Source organism: Podarcis cretensis (assembly GCF_951804945.1).
Source record: "Podarcis cretensis genome assembly, chromosome: 13".
Taxonomy (NCBI): Eukaryota; Metazoa; Chordata; class Lepidosauria; order Squamata; family Lacertidae; genus Podarcis; species Podarcis cretensis.
In genome coordinates this window covers 16,259,757-16,278,957 of record NC_137182.1, presented here as the reverse complement: position 1 = coordinate 16,278,957, position 19,201 = coordinate 16,259,757, and the positions used below count along the sequence as shown (strand labels likewise).

Sequence of the window (19,201 nt, the reverse complement as noted above, 5' to 3'; positions counted from 1 at the left end):
CCAGTCTATTAGTGGGACTATGTGATTATAATGAGTGGGAAGTAGCTAGCTTGGCATGTGTTTGAATTGCACCTTCTTCTGCCGTGAAATAGGATGGGGCTAAATTACCCTATGTCATCATCATTCTCTTTCCCCATGACTCTCACTTCCACTCCTTCCTACTCTCTCTTGCGCTACTAGAAAGCTTTAGAGTCTGATCCTCCCTGAATGTTGCCAGGCTGGTTTATGAAAAGTTGCCTACAGACTGACAGGAACCCCAAATCCTGACCTCGACATAGCTAGGCTCCCTTGTCCATTTAGAGCAGGGATAGGCAACTTAAGGCCCATGGGCCACAAGCGGCCCATGTGGGTTGTTTAACCGGCCCACAAGCCAGCCCCAAACTGAGCCGCCCACTTGGCAAGTCCCCGCGCGTGGTGCTAAACCAGCGCAGCATGGCATGGGGACCCGCTTCCGCAACACCAGAAATCACGTCTGTGCAGACGCAGACACCGGAAAATGAGTCTGCGCAGACGCCAGAAATCACACGCTCACGCACGTGCACGATCCAGCCCACGGAGGGATCTCCGCTGGAGTGAACTGGCCCAAGCAAGGTAAACCTTGCTGACCCCTGGTTTAGAGCTAAGGCAAGTTCTGTTGGTTATGCAAGTTGCAGTAGAAAGTGATATACAAGGGGGTTGTTTTAGAGCAGGAATAGAACTACAGTGGTACCTCGGGTTAAGTACTTAATTCATTCCGGAGTTTTGTTCTTAACCTGAAGCACCACTTTAGCTAATGGGCCTCCTGCTGCCGCCGCACCGCCAGAGCACGATATCTGTTTTCATCCTGAAGCAAAGGTCTTAACCCGAGGTACTGTTTCTGGGTTAGCGGAGTCTGTAACCTGAAGCGTATGTAACCCGAGGTACCACTGTAATTGCAGAGGGTTGGGCTTGGTCAGGATGATGAAGAAGATGGTGATAGTTATTGTTCATTGACCGTTAGCATCCATCTGTCTCAAGAGACAATGGAGTGCGCCTCCGGGAGTGAAGTCAGACCACTGCATTAGTAGCACCAAAGTTACCTCCCCAAAGCGCAAGCCTGGGCAATGAGCGTATGGAGGTCCAGGAGTGCCTCGACAACAAGACCCTTCTCTCAGCCTTGCGGATGTGGTCCAAAGGAAAGCAGAGCAGCACGTTTAACACCAGCTTGGCTGCAGGAGTTGCCAGTGGTGTCCAAGGCACCACCCAACTGTCTTAGGGACTCCACTCCAGATTTGTGTAGGGGTTTTACTCCTTAGCCTTTTCTTCTCCTGAAGATACCCCACAAGGCAGCAGAGGTTTAGGACCAGAGTCTTCCTTGTCCTAGTTGGGCTTCCCAGGTTGACAAGCTCCATCCATCCCTCATGTCCCTACAGCATGGGCAGAAGCTGCCTTCTTGACCATTGGACCCACTATTGGTCTTGTCCTCTCAGTCCACCAGAGCCTGTTTTCACATGCAGGGGAAGTCCCTAACTCAACAGAGGGTTTGAGACCCATTGGCTTCCCTCACCTGGTTTAGCCAGCCAGTCGAAGCTGTACCTTGGGTGTGGCCAGTCGGTTGAGACCAACCAGTTACCGTATTTTTCGCTCTATAAAAGGCAGGTAAAGGCACCCCTGCCCATATGGGCCAGTCTTGACAGACTCTAGGGTTGTGCGCCCATCTCACTCAAGAGGCCGGGGGCCAGCGCTGTCCGGAGACACTTCCGGGTCACATGGCCAGCGTGACAAAGCTGCATCTGGCGAGCCAGCGCAGCACACGGAAACGCCGTTTACCTTCCCACCAGTAAGTGGTCCCTATTTATCTACTTGCACCCGGGGGTGCTTTCGAACTGCTAGGTTGGCAGGCGCTGGGACCGAGCAGCGGGAGCGCACCCCACCACGGGGATTCGAACCGCCGACCTTTCGATCGGCAAGCCCTAGGCGCTGAGGCTTTTACCCACAGCGCCACCCGCGTCCCCTATAGGATGCACTTTTTTCGCTCTATAGGATGCACTTTTTCCCCTCCAAAAATTAAGGGGAAATGTGTGTGCGTCTTATGGAGCGAATGCAGGCTCCTTGGCTTCAGTGATAGCAACGCAAAGCCTCCAAAGCGCAGAGGGCGCGCTCCTAGCTTCAGCAAAAGGAACCTGGAGCCTCCGGGGCGCAGCATGAGGTCCTGCGGTGCTCCGAAGTCTTCGGGTTGCTTTCGCTGAAGCCAGGAAAGCAAGACTCTCCTGGCTTCAGCAAAGAGGGAGAGCTGCGCAGCACCCCTTCAGTGAAGTGGGAGGAGAAATAGAAGGGGCTACTTTTCTCCTGTCACTTCACTGAAGGGGCACTGAGCAGAGAGGGGGAGATTTTATTTTTTTTCTTGTTCTCCCCCTCTAAAACAGGGTGCGTCCTATAGAGCGAAAAATACAGTAGTTGAGGCCTTTGGAATCAAACACTAGTCATGCTACGCACTGCTGACAATTTTCTCTCTCTACCATATCTTGTGCTTCTCTCTATATACCTCACGAGGGCTGGAACTTTGCTTTCTGTTTAAATAAGCTTCTCGTGCCATGAGTCACGAGTAACTTCAGTTGAGACAACCAAAGATCATCCCAAGCTACAGACATATCTCAGGGCACCACTGTCTCATTGCCTACTGCTTCATGTTCACTTGATGCTGATCTTGCCAGTACAGTTTGGCATAACCTTGATTCGGGATGTGATAGCATAGCAGTGAACAAAACTTCCAGGCTGTCAGCTTTGGTTTGGAGTCTTCGGATAAATTCTGTGTGGCAGATGGAAATTAAGTTCAAGTGTGTGCATGCGCGCCTAAAAAATCCTGCAAAATGCTAATCAGGTGGGTGTCCTTTGAGAGTCTACGTGTCAGAAAATCAGGCTCTCATCAAGCACAGCCAATAACACCACCCTCATTTAATTAGTCTGCTAGCAGCACTGTTATCTGGAGGGAAAGAATTCATGTGGGAAAATGATGGGAGAAGATACAGACTTTAAGGGCTCACGCTTTTTTTAAAGCAGTTGTAAAAATGTGTTCAATCTTCTGAAACATGCATAGGAGCAAACAGCAAAATATACCCTTTGCTGCTGGCTAAAAGTGAAGCTTTCATGAGGTGTTTACCTCATAAGTACCAGTAGAAAAGGCTACCATTCTAGAGAGAGGTGGAAAGGACCTTAAAGGTCCTTTAGTCTAATCTGTACATGTGTTTGTTTTTTTATATTTGCAGTTAAAACTTCTTTATACGGTCCAGTTTAAACTGACTTATTTGGGTTGTCCGTGAGGTGGTTGTGGAAACATACCTGTTTCTTCTTGAGCTTGGCCTCAATGTGTAAGGTAAAGGTAAAGGTACCCCTGCCCATACGGGCCAGTCTTGACAGACTCTGGGGTTGTGCGCCCATCTCACTTAAGAGGCCAGGGGCCAGCGCTGTCCGGAGACACTTCCGGGTCACGTGGCCAGCGTGACATCGCTGCTCTGGCGAGCCAGAGTCGCACACGGAAACGCCGTTTACCTTCCCACTGGTAAGCGGTCCCTATTTATCTACTTGCACCCGGAGGTGCTTTCGAACTGCTAGGTTGGCAGGCGCTGGGACCGAGCAGCGGGAGCGCACCCCGCCGCAGGGATTCGAACCGCCGACCTTTCGATCGGCAAGTCCTAGGCGCTGAGGCTTTAACCCACAGCGCCACCTGCGTCCCTTATGGCCTCAATGTGTATCAGTATGCAATTTCAAAAGATTTATTTATTTGCGGAGAGAGAGAGAGAGAGAGAGAGAGAGAGAGAGAGAGAGAGAGAGAGAAAGGATGCTAATTTTTCTCTTAGGCTTTGGCCCTGTAAGTTTTCATTTTAGATTTGTGACATTGCAGTTCAGCAAACCTGCTGTATATAAGAAAATTCAGAGCACTCAAAGGAAGTACATTAAACAAATCCTTCAAGAGGAACTCTTAGTATTTTTAAAGGCATCATTAAAACTAGAGGGCAAAGACATTTAGAAAAATATTTGCTGTGCTGCCAACATTTGCAAAATCCATCTAGGAAAGGGCCGGGGGTGGGGCGGGGTATGCAGAATCAGCTAAAATATACTGACAATAAAAAGATAGTATTAATTTAGTGAGGGGAAAGCCCAAATGGGTGTTTCTTTGGCAAGCCAACCCCTGTGATGGTGCAGGATGCTACTACTCTTTGCAGGTGGGGGTAGGGGAGGATGTTTTCAGCTTGACGGTAATTACAGATCCAGTGCAGAAGGAAGATCTCTAAGCAAGAGCCCAGGTTTCCATGGCAACAACATCAGCAGCTGAATGACTTTCTGTCACACGAAGTTGGTGATTTAATGAGTTCATTACTGAATTCCAGAGGAAAACATGAAAGTCTATGTGAACCATTGCTGCTTCAGCCCCAGAGACACTGCAGTGTGTGTGTGTGTGTGTGTGTGTGTGTGCGCGCGCGCGCGCGCGCGGAAACACACACACACACACACACACACACACACACACAGAGGAATTGCATATGAATCACATTATGTCTGAAAGAAGGATTATGGTGGAAGCAGAAGGATGGGCCAGCCATCTCCCTAGTCCTTCCTGCTTGGAATGTTAATACTATAAATGTGCTCTAGCTTATTCGATGAAATAAGCTGAAAGGAAGGCAAGTTTCTCCAACCAATATGGGGTCTTGCTTTTGTTTTGGGTACCCAATTTTGAAATTGAATTTTCCAGTGCTCAGCAAGGGAAGGGAGAAACCCCTTGTTTTGTGCAGCTGCATTGAGTCATAATGTGTGGTGGTGGGCCTCTTCAGGTTAAAAAAAGAAAGAAAAGAGGAAATAATACCAATGAAGGTTGAAGCTACTCCCCCTCCCATGACACATCGGGGATATTTGTGGCAAGGCCCAGCAGTGAGTGTCAGTACCAAAAAATATACGTGGGAAGGCTTTGCGACAATAGTAATAATGGGTGGTTTTCCTCACAAAATCTCCCCTCTTTGTCAGAGCAGTCCTATTCATAGTCAACTCTCAATGATGAATCCATTAACCATTCTAGGCAAGTTGAAACATGTAGGCAGCCCATGAGTGAGAAGGGAGTGACTCTTTTTTTCTTTTGTTATTTTACTGGTTTATGATTACCGTTGTTATAAGAAAAAAACCTGCTCCTTTTCCCTTATGGGGTATCCAAGAGCCCGAATAGTAAGTAGGTCCCCTATCAGAAGGAGAAAATAATAATAATAATAATAATAATAATAATAATAATAATAATAATAATAATTAGTATTATTATTATTATTATTTATACCCCACCCATCTGGCTGGGCTTCCCCAGCCAATCTGGGCGGCTTCCAAAAAAATATTAAAATACTGTGATACATCAACAGAGGACAACCAGAGAATATTGAGAAGCAAAGCAGCTAGTAAGCCTGATCTTTATTAAATTGTTTCAACAGGGCCCCCCACTCCCCCCACACAGGGAGGGAGGAGAGGAACCCAGAACAATGGCCTTATATATTTTTGAAATTGCCTACCCTGTAGCTCAAGACCACCCCCCAAAACATCATACATACATCACAGAAAGAGGCACTCCCCAGCAGAAATACATGGGGGGGGGGCGGTCTACCATGAAATCCTGTCTGCCAGGAAACCTGACAATGGTCACTGATTGCTCTACCTGGGCAGCCTGGCCATTCCTTTGTGATGGCAAATGCTTTAATTCCTGAATCCAGGTCACAGGCTCACCCTATTCATATGCTCCTAAGGCAGGTAAGCAAAAGACAATGGAGAGGCATTCCCATTTCCTTCCTCCTTGTAGAGAAATATTTGAAGTCAATTTGGGAGAGTCAAAATGGTTTCAAGATTGGTCTCCTGTAGTATTTCAGATACGTGGTTTATATACTGCACTTATGTATGTGTTTGCCGTGTAAATTTATGAACATATGATTTATATTATATATAGGAGACCTTAGAATTCCTATAACACTGTAATAATGAGTTTTTCCATATTTTTAATACATACAATGATTTGTTTAAAAATAACATTAAAAAGGTAGTCTGGTAAGCAGTGTATAATCTGTATTCTTCGGCAAATCTGCATGATCACAAGTAGTATGTTTTGCCTTTGATCTTCCCAGCCCTGCCTGCTCTTGTTCACGTGTCTTTGGGTACTTCTCCCCTAGATACGTAGCTGAAACTGCCATCCTTCATTTTGTTTCTACAGTGGAACCTTGGTTCTTGAACTTAATCTGTTCCGGGAGTCCATTTGACTCCCGGAACCATTCAAAAACCAAGATGCGGCTTCCAATTGGCTGCAGGAGGCTCTTGCCTTCAATCAGAAGCCATGTTTGACATTCGGCTTCCGAAAAACGTTCGCAAACCAGGTTTGCAAACACACTTCTGGGTTTGTGGCGTTCGGGATTTGTTCGGGAGCCAAGCCGTTCGACAACCAAGGTACCATTGTATAAATTATTCAGGCAGTGGAGCCCATTGCAACTGAATGCTTTCTGCATTCTCTTTTCCACCCTCTTCATGAATTGTGATAGCTTTTGTAAGTTTAAAACCATTTTGCAGTGCCAGGTTATACAGCTCGGACTGCCAAAGCACAATTGACGCACCTTGTGGGAAGAGGGATCCTGTTGTTGACATGATTGGTGATGCGTACACCATTCTTTTTTAAAAAAATTACAGAAGGAAGAGGGAGCATAGCTCCAGAGACCCCTGAGCCTGCATTTTGGAGGAACTGAAAAAGGGAGGGGAAGGGAAGAAGGGAGGGAGGGAAGCCTTGAAGAAGACTCAATTTGACCACCTACCATCAGCAGGAGAAACAAAACCAGTCTCTCCTCAGCTGCTACTAGCTGAGATTCTATTTTATATATATCTATATCTATATATCTGTGTCTATATTGATATAGATATATATGGTTTTACATATTTAAAAGTATAATTACACCAGAGCATATCCACAGTTTAAAGATTCCTTCGAATCCTTGGACTTCCCACCGTCCCCTCCATGAGTTCTGTTGTTAAACCTTTTCTACTGCATTTTTTTCCAATAATTCAAAAAAAATTAACTCCCTTATACCATATTTCTCATTACAAGTGTTGTTATAGTCCGGCTAATGTTTTCAGCTGCTTACAATGGTCTTGAAGGTAAATTATAAAAAATTCCCATTCCATATTAAAGTTTTTGTCTTCCTGGTGATTCCTGAGCTTTCCAGTCAGTTTTGCCATTTTGGCATAGTCTGTCAACTTGATTTGCCATTCTTCTCTGGTAGGGACTTTATCTTCCTTCCATCTTTGGGCTAGCAACATCCCTGCACTAGCAGAGATTCTAAGATGGGGGTATGGAAAGTCGTGGCTGAAGCACTGGAATTTTGTGTGTGTGTTTGTGTAAAATTCAGGATGAAATTGCAGTTCTCTCTCTTCTTTCCCAGACCTCCAGACTGTATGGGAGGGAAAGAGGAGGAGCACGTGCTTGTTTCACAAATTATTACACAAATGCAGTTGTTCTGAGCATTAATTGGTTCGCTAACACTTTCTTTAAAAAGGAAGTGGTGGATTAAGGAAACAAAACATTAAAGGAGAGGGGAAGGAGAAAATCATTTCAGGAAAAAAATAATTAAATGACTAGTTGTAATCCTGTTAAGAGACTCAGGGGCTGCTTTAAATCCACACCAAGAGGAGACCTTACCTGATCAAAGGCTGCTAAGCACACTTTCTAGGGAGTAAGTCCAACTTAATAGACTAGGGCATACCTTTGAGGAAATACACTTAGGATCACTAAGGTTTTGCCTTCTCTGTGGAGTAGGCCTATAGGATTGTTATGGGGGTACATAGCGCTATATGAAGTTCTGTGTGGAACCACAGTTACAATTCCACATTCTGCTGATTGCAACTGAAGGGCTCTAGTGTGGGAAAGATCTGGATATTAAAAGTGTCTGGGAGTTTGTTTTTTCAGTAAGGTACAACTGGAATAACTTTATTACGTCCTTGCAAGGAAATGCAAAAAATCAAGTTTCCCACATAAGTGTTTACTAGTCTCTATGTCTAAACATCTTTATGTCAGTTTTTTTGTAGCCTATAAGAAAGAGAATTGATTTCTGTAATGCTCACCTGGAGCTATTACTTAGCTCTTCACACTTGACTAGCTATTTACAAAGCTACTTTATGCAAACTGCAAAACTCAAAGTTACTGTGAAGGGATGAATTGCAGGCAATGTTCCAACTCTGGAGTGACCATGGATGCAAAGTGATTCCTACAACTAAAAAAATTCTCCAAAGTTAAGGTCAACCCACAACTTGGGGTATGAGGTACTGGGTGACTGTGAAATCAAATAATTAGAAATAATAATAAACCATTTTTGAGGTCCTCTACTTAAAGCACGGGACGCGGGTGGCGCTGTGGGTTAAACCACTGAGCCTAGGACTTGCCAATCAGAAGGTCAGTGGTTCGAATCCCTGCGACGGGGTGAGCTCCTGTTGCTCGGTCCCTGCTCCTGCCAACCTAGCAGTTCAAAAGCACGTCAAAGTGCAAGTAGATAAATAGGTACCGCTCCGGTGGGAAGGTAAACGGCGTTTCTGTGCGCTGCTCTGGTTCACCAGAAGTGGCTTAGTCATGCTGGCCACATGACCCGGAAGCTGTACGCCAGCGCCCTCGGCCAATAAAGCCAGATGAGCGCCGCAACCCCAGAGTCGGCCACGACACAGGCTTCCAATATCCCAAAGCTAGATTCAGTTTCTGAATTACTATATTTTGAGTCGAGCTCTATTCTGCAGGAAAACTGATATTACTTCCATGTTATTGAATAAAACAGCCCTTCGGCATATACTGCATATAAAAATGCAAGCTGGAACACACCAGTAGGCATATTCACTAGTCTAGCCTAACTATGTTTAGGTTTGTTGAGATTAGAGAGTTAACTGTTCTAAGGGAGAGATAACAGTGCCAGATACAGCATATGATATGTTGCAGAGATAGCCCCTGCAGTAAAGATGTTTTCACTTGCTTGCACCTTTGCAAAGGCTCTGTGGGCGGAAATAGTTCTTTCATCCTACGTCTTGTTCAATCTTGTAGACAGAAGATGGTCATCCTGAAGCAAGGGAACTATGCTTAGTAGCCATAGCAAAGGTACATTCATTCCCTGTGTGGGTGCGTGCGTGCATGCATGCACACACAATTTTGCCTCCTCTGTTGTAAGCGCTTCCAGCTTTTCATGCAACCTTTCCGTTTTCCTTCATGCAAATGCTCATTGCTCCAAAAATATTAGCCTATCGCCTATTTGATGTCTGCATATAAAACTAACTTGATACCAAGGCTCACAAGGAGGGAAATAGGTCTTTGTTAAAGAAGCTTGAACTGCTGCTAAGGGACACACAAGTTCTTAGCTGTTGCCAGTCAGAATTTCTTGTGTATGGCTGGGCTGGGGCAAGAGGAGCATGGAATTTTAGCTGTTTGACTTGGGGGTTGCACTTTGCTAGGAGATTAAAGCTCACAGGTGATGGTCTGCTGTTCAGATAAGTTCTTTGAGGGGTGGGGGGGTTGAACAGCTTTGCCGTGAGAGCTCCCGCTTTCATTTGTCAATTTAGATATGTGTCTGAGAGCAACTGATGATCAAGCTGAGCCCCTGGCACTTGGGCAGGTTATAAAAATGTGGAAACTCTGAAACAAAAGTTCATTTGATGTTGCAACGAAGAGATGGCAACAAACCTATCACAGGAAGTTATGCATTTCCTCTTCTCATGCTTGCTTTCACTTTGCAAGTTACAGCTTGCGGCCTTGCTGTTCAGATAAGACTCACATTGCAGGTTGTACTACATCAAACAGAACCTAGATAAGTGGTATGCAACCTTCCTTACTTGCCTGTGCTAATGTCCTTGCTCAATAGAACAGCTTATTAAATAGCCTCCGTTTGAAGTATTGGAAATCACATGATCATAAACGTCAGCTGCTTTGCACACTCTGTTTGTGATTCCTATTCTCGCACTTTGCCTTTGCCCCAGTCCCCTTCAGTGAACCTTTTGGCCCACATTCATTTTCTGTTGGATAAATACCCAATCCAAGAAAGCTATCGTTTCTCCCAGAATTACACTGTATATTACTGCAAGTAGCTTCCCACCACCACCTCAAGGGACCTGCCCTTTGGCTTCCGCTTAGGGTGTGTTTGGTCTGCTTCCTTGCTTATAATATCTGTATGCCACCCTATGATCATGTTGTCAGGGTGGCCTTACAACACTGCTTCAACTTGTGAGCAGAGAGCTTTGCACAGAAGACGTCCCTATATCCTAGGATATGTCCCATGTTCACGTGATATCAAAAGGAGTGGTGACTTTCTGAAGCAGTCACAGTTTGCAATAGAGTCATACCTTGGTTTTCAAATGCCTTGGGAGCCAAACATTTTGACTCCCGAATGATCAAAAACTGGAAGTGATTGTTCCGGTTTACAAATGTTCTTTTGGAAGCTGAACGTCCAGCAGGGCTGCTGCAGCTTCCGATTGACTACAGGAGCTTCCTGCAGCCAATCGGAAGCCGCGCCTTGGTTCCTGAACATTTTGGAAGTCGAACAGACTCCCGGAACGGATTCCGTTCAACTTCCAAGGTATGTCTGTATTGTAGCTAAAACGACATACCATTGGAAAGAGTCAGTAGATCTCCCCTCCCTGCCTATTCATAAAACCAAGTGCTTCATGGTCAACACACTGGGATTGATTGCTTTCCCAACCAAGTGTGTGCAGAAAGCCCAATAAACTGCATTTATCTCAGTGGTTGAGTGCATGCATTGCTTATCGAAGGTCCTTGGTGGGGTCCCTGGCAATGCTGAGAAAAACATGCGAGACCTTACAGAGCCACTGTCAGTCAGAGAAGACTGAACTGAGAGCTAGGTGGTTGAGAAAGTGGCTCCTCATATCCTACCAGTTTGTTTTTATCAAGTTATATGAAGTCTTTATTTCTTCATTGTGTTCTCTTTGGCGCGGGTGGCGCTGTGGTCTAAACCACTGAGCCTCTTGGGCTTGCCAATCAGAAGGTCGGCAGTTCGAATCTCCGCAACGGAATGAGCTCCCATTGCTCTGTCACAGCTCCTGCCAACCTAGCAGTTTGAAAGCATGCCAGTGCAAGTAGATAAATAGGTACTTCTTCGGCGGGAAGGTAAATGACATTTCCATGCACTCTGGTTTCCGTCACGGTTTCCCGTTGCGCCAGAAGCAGTTTCATCATGCTGGCCACACGACCCGGAAAGCTGTCTGCAGACAAACGCCGGCTCCCTTTGCCTGAAAGTGAGATGAGCGCCTCAATCCCATTGTCGCCTTTGACTGGACTTAACCGTCCAGGGGTCCTTTACATTTTACCTCTCTTTGACTAAGGAGGAGGGACGCCATCTTGCCAGCCCCAGAAGATACAAATGAATAACGTTCACCTCAAAGCAAGCCTTGGAAAGGGGAAGAAGGCAATATTGCCTTTTGGAGTCCTCAGCTGTCGTGTGAGAATGGAACAACAGCAGGTGTCTTATCCCATGAAAGACCAAGACATTTAAAACACATTAACACAATACAGCAACTGTCTTTTTTTTCTTCCCCGACCTGAAAATCTCTCCCAGCTGGCAAACTGTCCATTGGAGTGGACAGAGTGGTCTAGCTAAATTGGGAAGTAGCTCTTATCTCACTGGAATCTGTGGAATGGAACTCTCCAAATGGGCTTGGTTACATCTCTTGAGGAGATGAGTTGTGTAGGCAGGAGTTGTCTGCTCCTCCATTCATCCATAGCTCTCTGGTTTTCTTCCTTATATAGGGATGCCAAGATTTTCTGACTGGGTTACAGCAGGGATCCATCTCTGTCCGCTTCTCTGTCACTCTGCAATAGCTTCTATTTGTTGATTCAGCTTATTCAGCTAAAACAGTCTTGCAGATAAGTCTACAAATATTGCTAGACACACACAAACAAACAAACAAACAAACAAACATACACACACACCCAGCCTTCTCACTCCCATAGACCTGTTTACTCATTTGTGGGTCTCAAGCTGCAATCTTACATGCACTCACTTGGGAGGACTTCAGAGTAGGCATATGTCGCACTGCAATGTAATAACGAAAGGAAATATGCCTTTACCTGGTATTTGCATGGTAATTTTTCTTCTTAAATACTATTTTATGTTCCAAAATTTGTCCCCATATTCTCCGGGGAAATATGTATAACGAGTATAAATGAGTGTCAGAAATCAACACTGGCTTGGAACACTATTTTAAATAGAAAGTAAGTAAATGATCGCAAAGGTATCAGTCAACATGCCATTAATACTGGAGGATGCAATGTTTAATTGATCCACCAAATATTTTTTTAAAAAAACTTCCAGTATCTAAAAAACGCCCCTGTTTATCATTAAATATCAATTAATATGAATGCAAGTACTTCTTAGAACTGCATTTGGTAGCCACCAATACTATTTTTCCAGGAAAAAAAGGTGACAGAACTCACCATGAACATCTCCCTTGTTCTCTTCGAATGCCAATGGCACCCACCTGACAGGTGCCAGAACTGAGTTTTGGCTGGAAAAAAGCTCCAGTAGGAAGACAGACAACCTCATTCTCTGAGGAAAAGATGTCTCTTCTAAGATTATATTTACACATTATCTAATAATAAAGTACCGTATTTTTTGCTCTATAAGACTCACTTTTTCCCTCCTAAAAAGTAAGGGGAAATGTGTGTGCGTCTTATGGAGCAAATGCAGGCTGCGCAACTATCCCAGAAGCCAGAACAGCTAGAGGGATCGCTGCTTTCGCTGTGCAGCGATCCCTCTTGCTGTTCTGGCTTCTGGGATTCAGAATATTTTTTTTCTTGCTTTCCTCCTCCAAAAACTAGGTGTGTCTTAGGGTCTTGTGTGTCTTATAGAGCGAAAAATACGGTATGTTTCTTGCTTTAGAACTATTGTGTTTAACACAAATGTAACTAAGTTTTCTTTAGCTGACGGACACATTTTATATAGGAATATAATATAACATTTTACAGATTAGCGAACTCAGACAGAGATTGGCTTTAACACTTCATATGTTAGGTTTGGATAAGTTATGCCATTAACTATTGGCAGTTCTATGCTGCTGTATTAAATCAATTTGCAAGGGAAGAACCTTTGAGGTATGAGTGGGAATCTTAAATATTTAGGTAGTTGGGACATAATTGTACTGAAGCTTATACCCATGTGCAGTGCTTTTTGACAGCTGAAGGAAATTTGGCACCCACCCTCTGGACACGGAATTGATAATGGCAATCATATGCCTTTTTAAAATTCTTTTTTTTGGGGGGGAGGTATTTTCTGTTTTGATGAGAAAGGCCAGTGTAGCCTTTCCATATGTCCACAGTCTTCTGGACACATCACATGTCATCCATGTAATGAGATTAGAGGTTAATTCGTCCTTTGTCTGCATGCAAGCATCTACCTCAAAAGGTGGAGTGTGGGTCTTTTCCATCCTTGGGGATTACTCCCAAGCCCACAGCATGTTATCTTGTCACTGCAGCAGCCCTTCACAAAATAAATAGCAATTTACAGGGAGTCTCTTGAAATGCTGCGATAGCCTCAGAACAAAGAATTCATCTGTTACCCTCCTGACAGCATTTACTCTGCAATTGGCTTTCTCAACCTTTTGGCTTGATTACCCTTTTTTTGGTGGTTTGGTTCCCTTTCAATTTTTCATAGACAGAAATATGAGAGATTGGATTCTGGTACATTCATTAGAAATCCATTGAAACGGCACAGGCGACCAGGGGGAGAACTGTTCTTCAGTTCAATGGCTAAAGTAAAATCAATTAACACTAAAAGCTTAATGCACTGCAAATTCTTGGAAATTCAGTGCTGCCCTTTTAGCAGATAATTCAGAAGTTTTCCAGTATGCGGTTGACAAAATGCAATTGATGCTTCCCTTCAGGGATCCAGTTGCCCTTTGCAAAAACCTTTGTTTGCACAGGAGACAGAGAGTGTGAGTGGATGGGAAATTCCACCTCTCCTGCTTGGCTTTCTCTTGGCCAGGTATTTCAAGGTTTGCCTGGATTTTTAATGCGTCCCTTCTCAGTGAGTCAGTTTGTGGGGTGTGGGGGAAATTGGCAAGCATTTTGTTCATACGAAAGCAGCCTAGAATGTTATATTAGAAGAGCGATCAAGGTGCAGGGGTAGGAGGGTGTTAACATACCAAAATTGCTTTGTGGCACATAGAAGATTTGGGAACAGCATCGTAGGATATGGGTCACTGTGTTTCTGCTGATAATTGGCAGCTTTTTAACAACTACCGAATCACCTTGTTAAGAGAAGGGGCGAGGCAGTTAGTTAGTAAGCTCTTTGTTCATCAGAAATAGCATTTAGCATGAACTCCTCCTCACTCCTGCAGGGATAAGATAGGAAAGGGAGGTGGGGCTGGCTCTTCTGGTGCTGAAACGGGAGCCACAAAATATGGCATGCCATATGTTAAATGCCCTTTGCTTCTTTAATTAACACAATGCTGGTGTTTCTCCTACTTTTTGAAATCTGTGGACCGGAGGATGAGTTTCTTCTGGGCTTGCTACCCTTTTCCTTTGCAAGAGATCCAGCGGACCAGATCAGGCCTTTGTTTTCATTTCCACCTCCCATTTCCAACACGCACCGTTTGATAAAGGAACAGCACTGGGAGTGGCATGGTTGCAGCTACGAGGCCAGACTGGAGGGAGGGAGGGGGCGGGGACTGGCAGCCTATGTGGGCGGAGACACGCTGGCAGGTGGAGGGCAGAATTCGAACTGAGGAGCAAAGTTACTTCTGGACCCTGATCCGAGTCCCAGAACAGCAGGGCTGGCCCACCCGTGAGGCAAGGTGAGGAGGCCGCCTCAGGAGGCAGGGTCTACAGGAGTGGCAGATCCTGATGTAGATCTTTATTCTCTCTCCCCCATCCACCCTCGTTCCTGTAGAACTTTCCTCAGCCCTTCTTCCCTGACTAGGGGAATGGGCACAATTTTGTGGTTTGTCTGGGGCACCAAAACGTCTAGGGCCGGCCCTGCTGGAACATAAACAGGGAGCTGTCTTATACCACCCGCCCTGTGGAACTCCCTCCCACCAGATGTCAAAGAAATAAACAACTGTCTGGCTTTTAGAAGACATCTGAAGGCAGCCCTGTTTAGGGAAGCTTTCAATATTAGATGAATATTGGGGAAACCCAGCCAGATGGGCGGGGTATAAATAATAAATTATTATTATTATTATTATTATTATTATTATTATTATTATTATTACTACTACAGAGGAACAGTGGTGGCACAAGGTGGTTCATTAGAGGATGAGGGCTGACCTTCAGACAGTGGGCAGACTGCCAGCCCCTAATGTACAGCACCATAAAGACATTGAGTGGCAAAATGTTCTGCTCCATGTCTCAGTTGTCTTTTTTCCTTGATCATTGCTTCATGGCGTCGTTCTGCTCCCTTGCTGTCCCCTCTGCTGGTATCTATTATATTTGTGCTGAGTTATTACTCAGTGCTGATCACAAGGAAGACTTTGCAGTAAACTCAAAGCCATCAGATTGCTGTGATAGCCATCAGCTCCCCACCTACCAGTGCCTAATGAAAACCTGCCACTAGACTGAAAAGGTCATAAAGGAGCTTGTTCCTCGCTTAGCATTTATTGTTATGGAAATCAGTCTCATGGTTAAGAACCTCCCTCAGTATAAGGGGTGCCAAGACCTGACCTCATAACATATTCAGGCCTGTTATGAGTTGCCTCTCAAACACGTGATATAAACACAAGAGTGCCTCTGAGCCATGTGCAGAGTGCTTTTACTTGGCCTTTGAGGAAAACCCTGGCACGCACCGGCATGTTTGGCATGAAAGCCTTGCGAAGAATGTTTCACAGTTCTTAAAACTTGTGAGTGTTCAGTAATAATTTGTGTATCCATGAGAAACCCCTTGACAATTCAGGTTCTCACACACACACACACACACACACACACACACACAGTGTCAAACCTCAGTTGTCGAACGTAATCTGTTCCGGAAGCCTGTTCAACTTCTGAAACATTCCACAACCAAGGCGCAGCTTCCGATTGGTTGCAAGAGCTTCCTGGACTCAATTGGAACCTGCGTTGGATGTTTGGCTTCCAAAAAACATTTGAAAACCAAAGCATTTACTTCTGGGTTTTTGGCATTCAGGAGCCGAAACGTTCGAAAACGGAGCCGTTCAGGGGCCGAGGTTTGACTGTATAAGTTTTCCCCTCATCTTACCATCTCTTCTTGTTTTAGGCATAAGAGTGATTTCCCCCCCCTCTCCCTTAAAGTTCTGCTTTAGGTGAGATTGCAGTTCAAGGCTACAAGATTTTCACACACTCGCCTATTCATTTCTGTGAATGCAACCTTCTCTTGGTAAATTGGGAAGAGCAGGAACAGAACTAGGTCACTGCTTTAAAGGAGATAGTGTCTGCTGGCAGAGTTGCCCTTTCCAGGCCTACGCAGATTCGCCGGGGAGTCCCACGATAGCAGCTGAAGCAGAAAGGGCAGGTGGTGATTCTTCACAGATTGTAGCTTTGAATTCTCTATGAGCACCGATTAAAAAGCTGACATTCATTAAATTGCAGTTGTCTCCGCGCTTTGCTCTGGATTCCAAAATGTGTAGCCTGACAAATTTTTCTGATCCAAGGTCTTTGATAAGGGCAGGTAACTATAAGCCTGACTGACTATAAGGCCTGACTATAAGCCATATTGAGAGCAATCAGAGATCTGGTGGGGGCAAAAAGCTCCCTACTCCCTTGTATGCCCCCAAAATGCATATTTTAAATACTGATGACGCCTATCTCTGTGGAGGTGAGGAGTGCACCTGTAGGAGAACCCAGTTATGCGGGTCATTTGATGCAGGTAAATGATGAATCAAATCAAGACGAATGTGCAACAAGCTGAGAGTTCTGATGAGACTCCAAAGCATGTCTGCCTATTTTTCTTGACTTATAAGGTCACGGCCAGTTTGAGGAATCTGGCCCATGTAATATATACCAGCAACAGGTAAAAAAAAATTATATAAGTGTGCTAGCCTGCACACCAACATTCATCCACTCCCTCTAGATATATCAGTAGAGTCCAAGACACAGTTTGCTACCAGGAGATAACCAGTCCATTCACACATTTCTAGGTAGACAAGCAAGTGAGCCAATCGACACAGTGTCACGGATAACACACCACTTCCTTCCAGGTCACAATAGCAAACATACGTCAGGATTTATAAACTTTTTTTTTTGGTCTTCCCCAGCAGTATGTAGGTCACTTAAAACATAATAATGGGGGCACTCCTCACGATGTAGTAGGTGCTCTCTCCACACACCCCATCCTGCAATGACATGTTTCTGCTTCTTTGCTAATTTTGCATGAGAGGATTTGAGGACAGTGTGCCTGGAAATGTCCCATCTGCTCAGTTTGGTACTGGCCTGGCAAGCACCGTGACTAATCTGGGAGAAGTGGAGAGGAGTGGAAGACAAGTTGTAGAACAGTCTCTGGAGGACCGTCTCAGATAACAGAAGGGCTGTAGCTCATTGGAGGAGCACAAGGTTAATAACAGGTTAATCACAAACGTCTCCAGGTAGGCCTTGCCTGGAACCCTGGAGGGTCAGTGCAGACAGTACTAGGCTGGATGGACCACTAGTCTGAATTCATATAAGGTATCTTCCTATCTTCCTATGTTCTTAACATGCACTGGAGAGCATCAGACAGGAGCAAGGTTAGGACTCTGCCTACTCCACACTTTTTTTAAAAAATCCCACACCAAGAAAAGTTAAATTCTGACCCGTAGAAATTACACAAGTTGGTCAAATTTGCATGACTCGCCTTATTTTGTGTCAGTTCCGTGAGGAACAGAAACTTCCTTTTTTTAAGTGCAAGCTGAGATTCTTGGGAAGATGACTTCAGTGCCTGCTGCCACATTCTGTCAAATTGCAGCGTAAGCCAGCCCTGAGCAGCCTGCAACAAACTCATGGTAAACAATGTTTTCTCCCCCCCCCCCCCTTTTTTAAAATAATATTTATTACTTTTAAAACTTACAAAAAAGAAAAAGAAGAAAAAAGACAATAAGAAAAAAAACAAGAAAGGGAAAAAACAATACAATACAATATATAAACAATGCAAAACACAACATTGACCTAAACAAAACAAAACAAAAACAATTTAAAAACATACATCATACCATTTCAGTACTCTATCTTTCATACCCTTGTTTCATCGACCTCCTCTCACCTCCCTTTTTGTATTCCACTTCTATTAATTGTTTCAGCAATTCCTTTCCATCTTTCTCTATTTTCTGTCATATAAATATCTTAACTTATTTTTACCCTTATTTTCCATTAATACTATAATGCTTATTTATGCTTAACTCCTTATAACATTTATACTAAAGCCATAAGATTTCATTCCAACATTTTTCTAATTTTACAATATTTCTATTTCTAAAAATAAACTTTAAACTTTTCCCAATCTTCTTCCACCAGGTAAACAATGTTTTCAGTTCTTCTTGCAGTTTTAAAAGGTTAAGAGCAGGCCATCTCAGTTAGTTGTGAAACTTCCTTCTTGGAAGATAAATTTGTGGTTTTCCTTTACAGGCTCTTGAGATCTGTTGGTTGGTGCCAGTCACCTAGAGTGTGAGCTGTCGCTTTGTTTTAACGTTGTCTACCTTGCCTTGCGTTCTCCCTCCAGGCACCATGAAGAGGTCAAATATAGATTTCCCTCCCCATGTTATTTACCCCTTCAGCACCCTGTGTCGTTCTGGAAGAATATCTCTGCATAAGTGCTGCCTCCTTGGCTTCAGATTTCCTATCCTCAGTGAGTCGCCTTTGGTGACTGCAGTCACTTCTTGCAAGTATTTGTGAAAGCAGGTGGCTTCCTTTATGTCCTAGTAACTCTGCCCCCTAAGGCTGACTCCTGTCGCACCTCTAAAATACGTAAAATCCAGGGTGTTAGCAAGCTACAAAGATTATGATTTTAATTGAAGTTTAGTGTCATATGTTGTTTTAATTCATTACGCTGATTTTGTATGAGCCCCATCCTGGAACAGCATGGTAAATATTTCTAATAAAATAGTTGGAAAAACCAAAACAAACTGCTTCACATTTACAGTCGTCCTTGGTTCTTGGACAAATCGGCTCCTAAACATCACAAACCTGGAAGTAAGTGTTCCGGTTTGCGAACGTTTTTTGGAAGCCGAACGTCCGTTTTGGCTGTCGGCATTGTTTCTGGGGCCAATCAGAAGCCAC

General features: G+C 44.4%; 1 protein-coding gene across 2 annotated transcripts in view; it reads left to right on the top strand.

Annotated features, from left to right (window-relative positions):
- Window positions 1-19,201, top strand: part of MYO1D (myosin ID) — a 176,849-nt gene that overhangs the window by 145,040 nt on the left and 12,608 nt on the right. Inside the window, exon 22 of one of the 2 annotated variants that reach the window (XR_013832410.1) lies at window positions 17,832-17,931. The exons of the other annotated variant lie outside the window; for it this stretch is intronic. The gene's annotated coding sequence lies outside the window, so the exon portion shown is untranslated. The remainder of the gene's footprint in view (window positions 1-17,831; window positions 17,932-19,201) is intronic. 2 annotated transcript variants of the gene reach the window in all.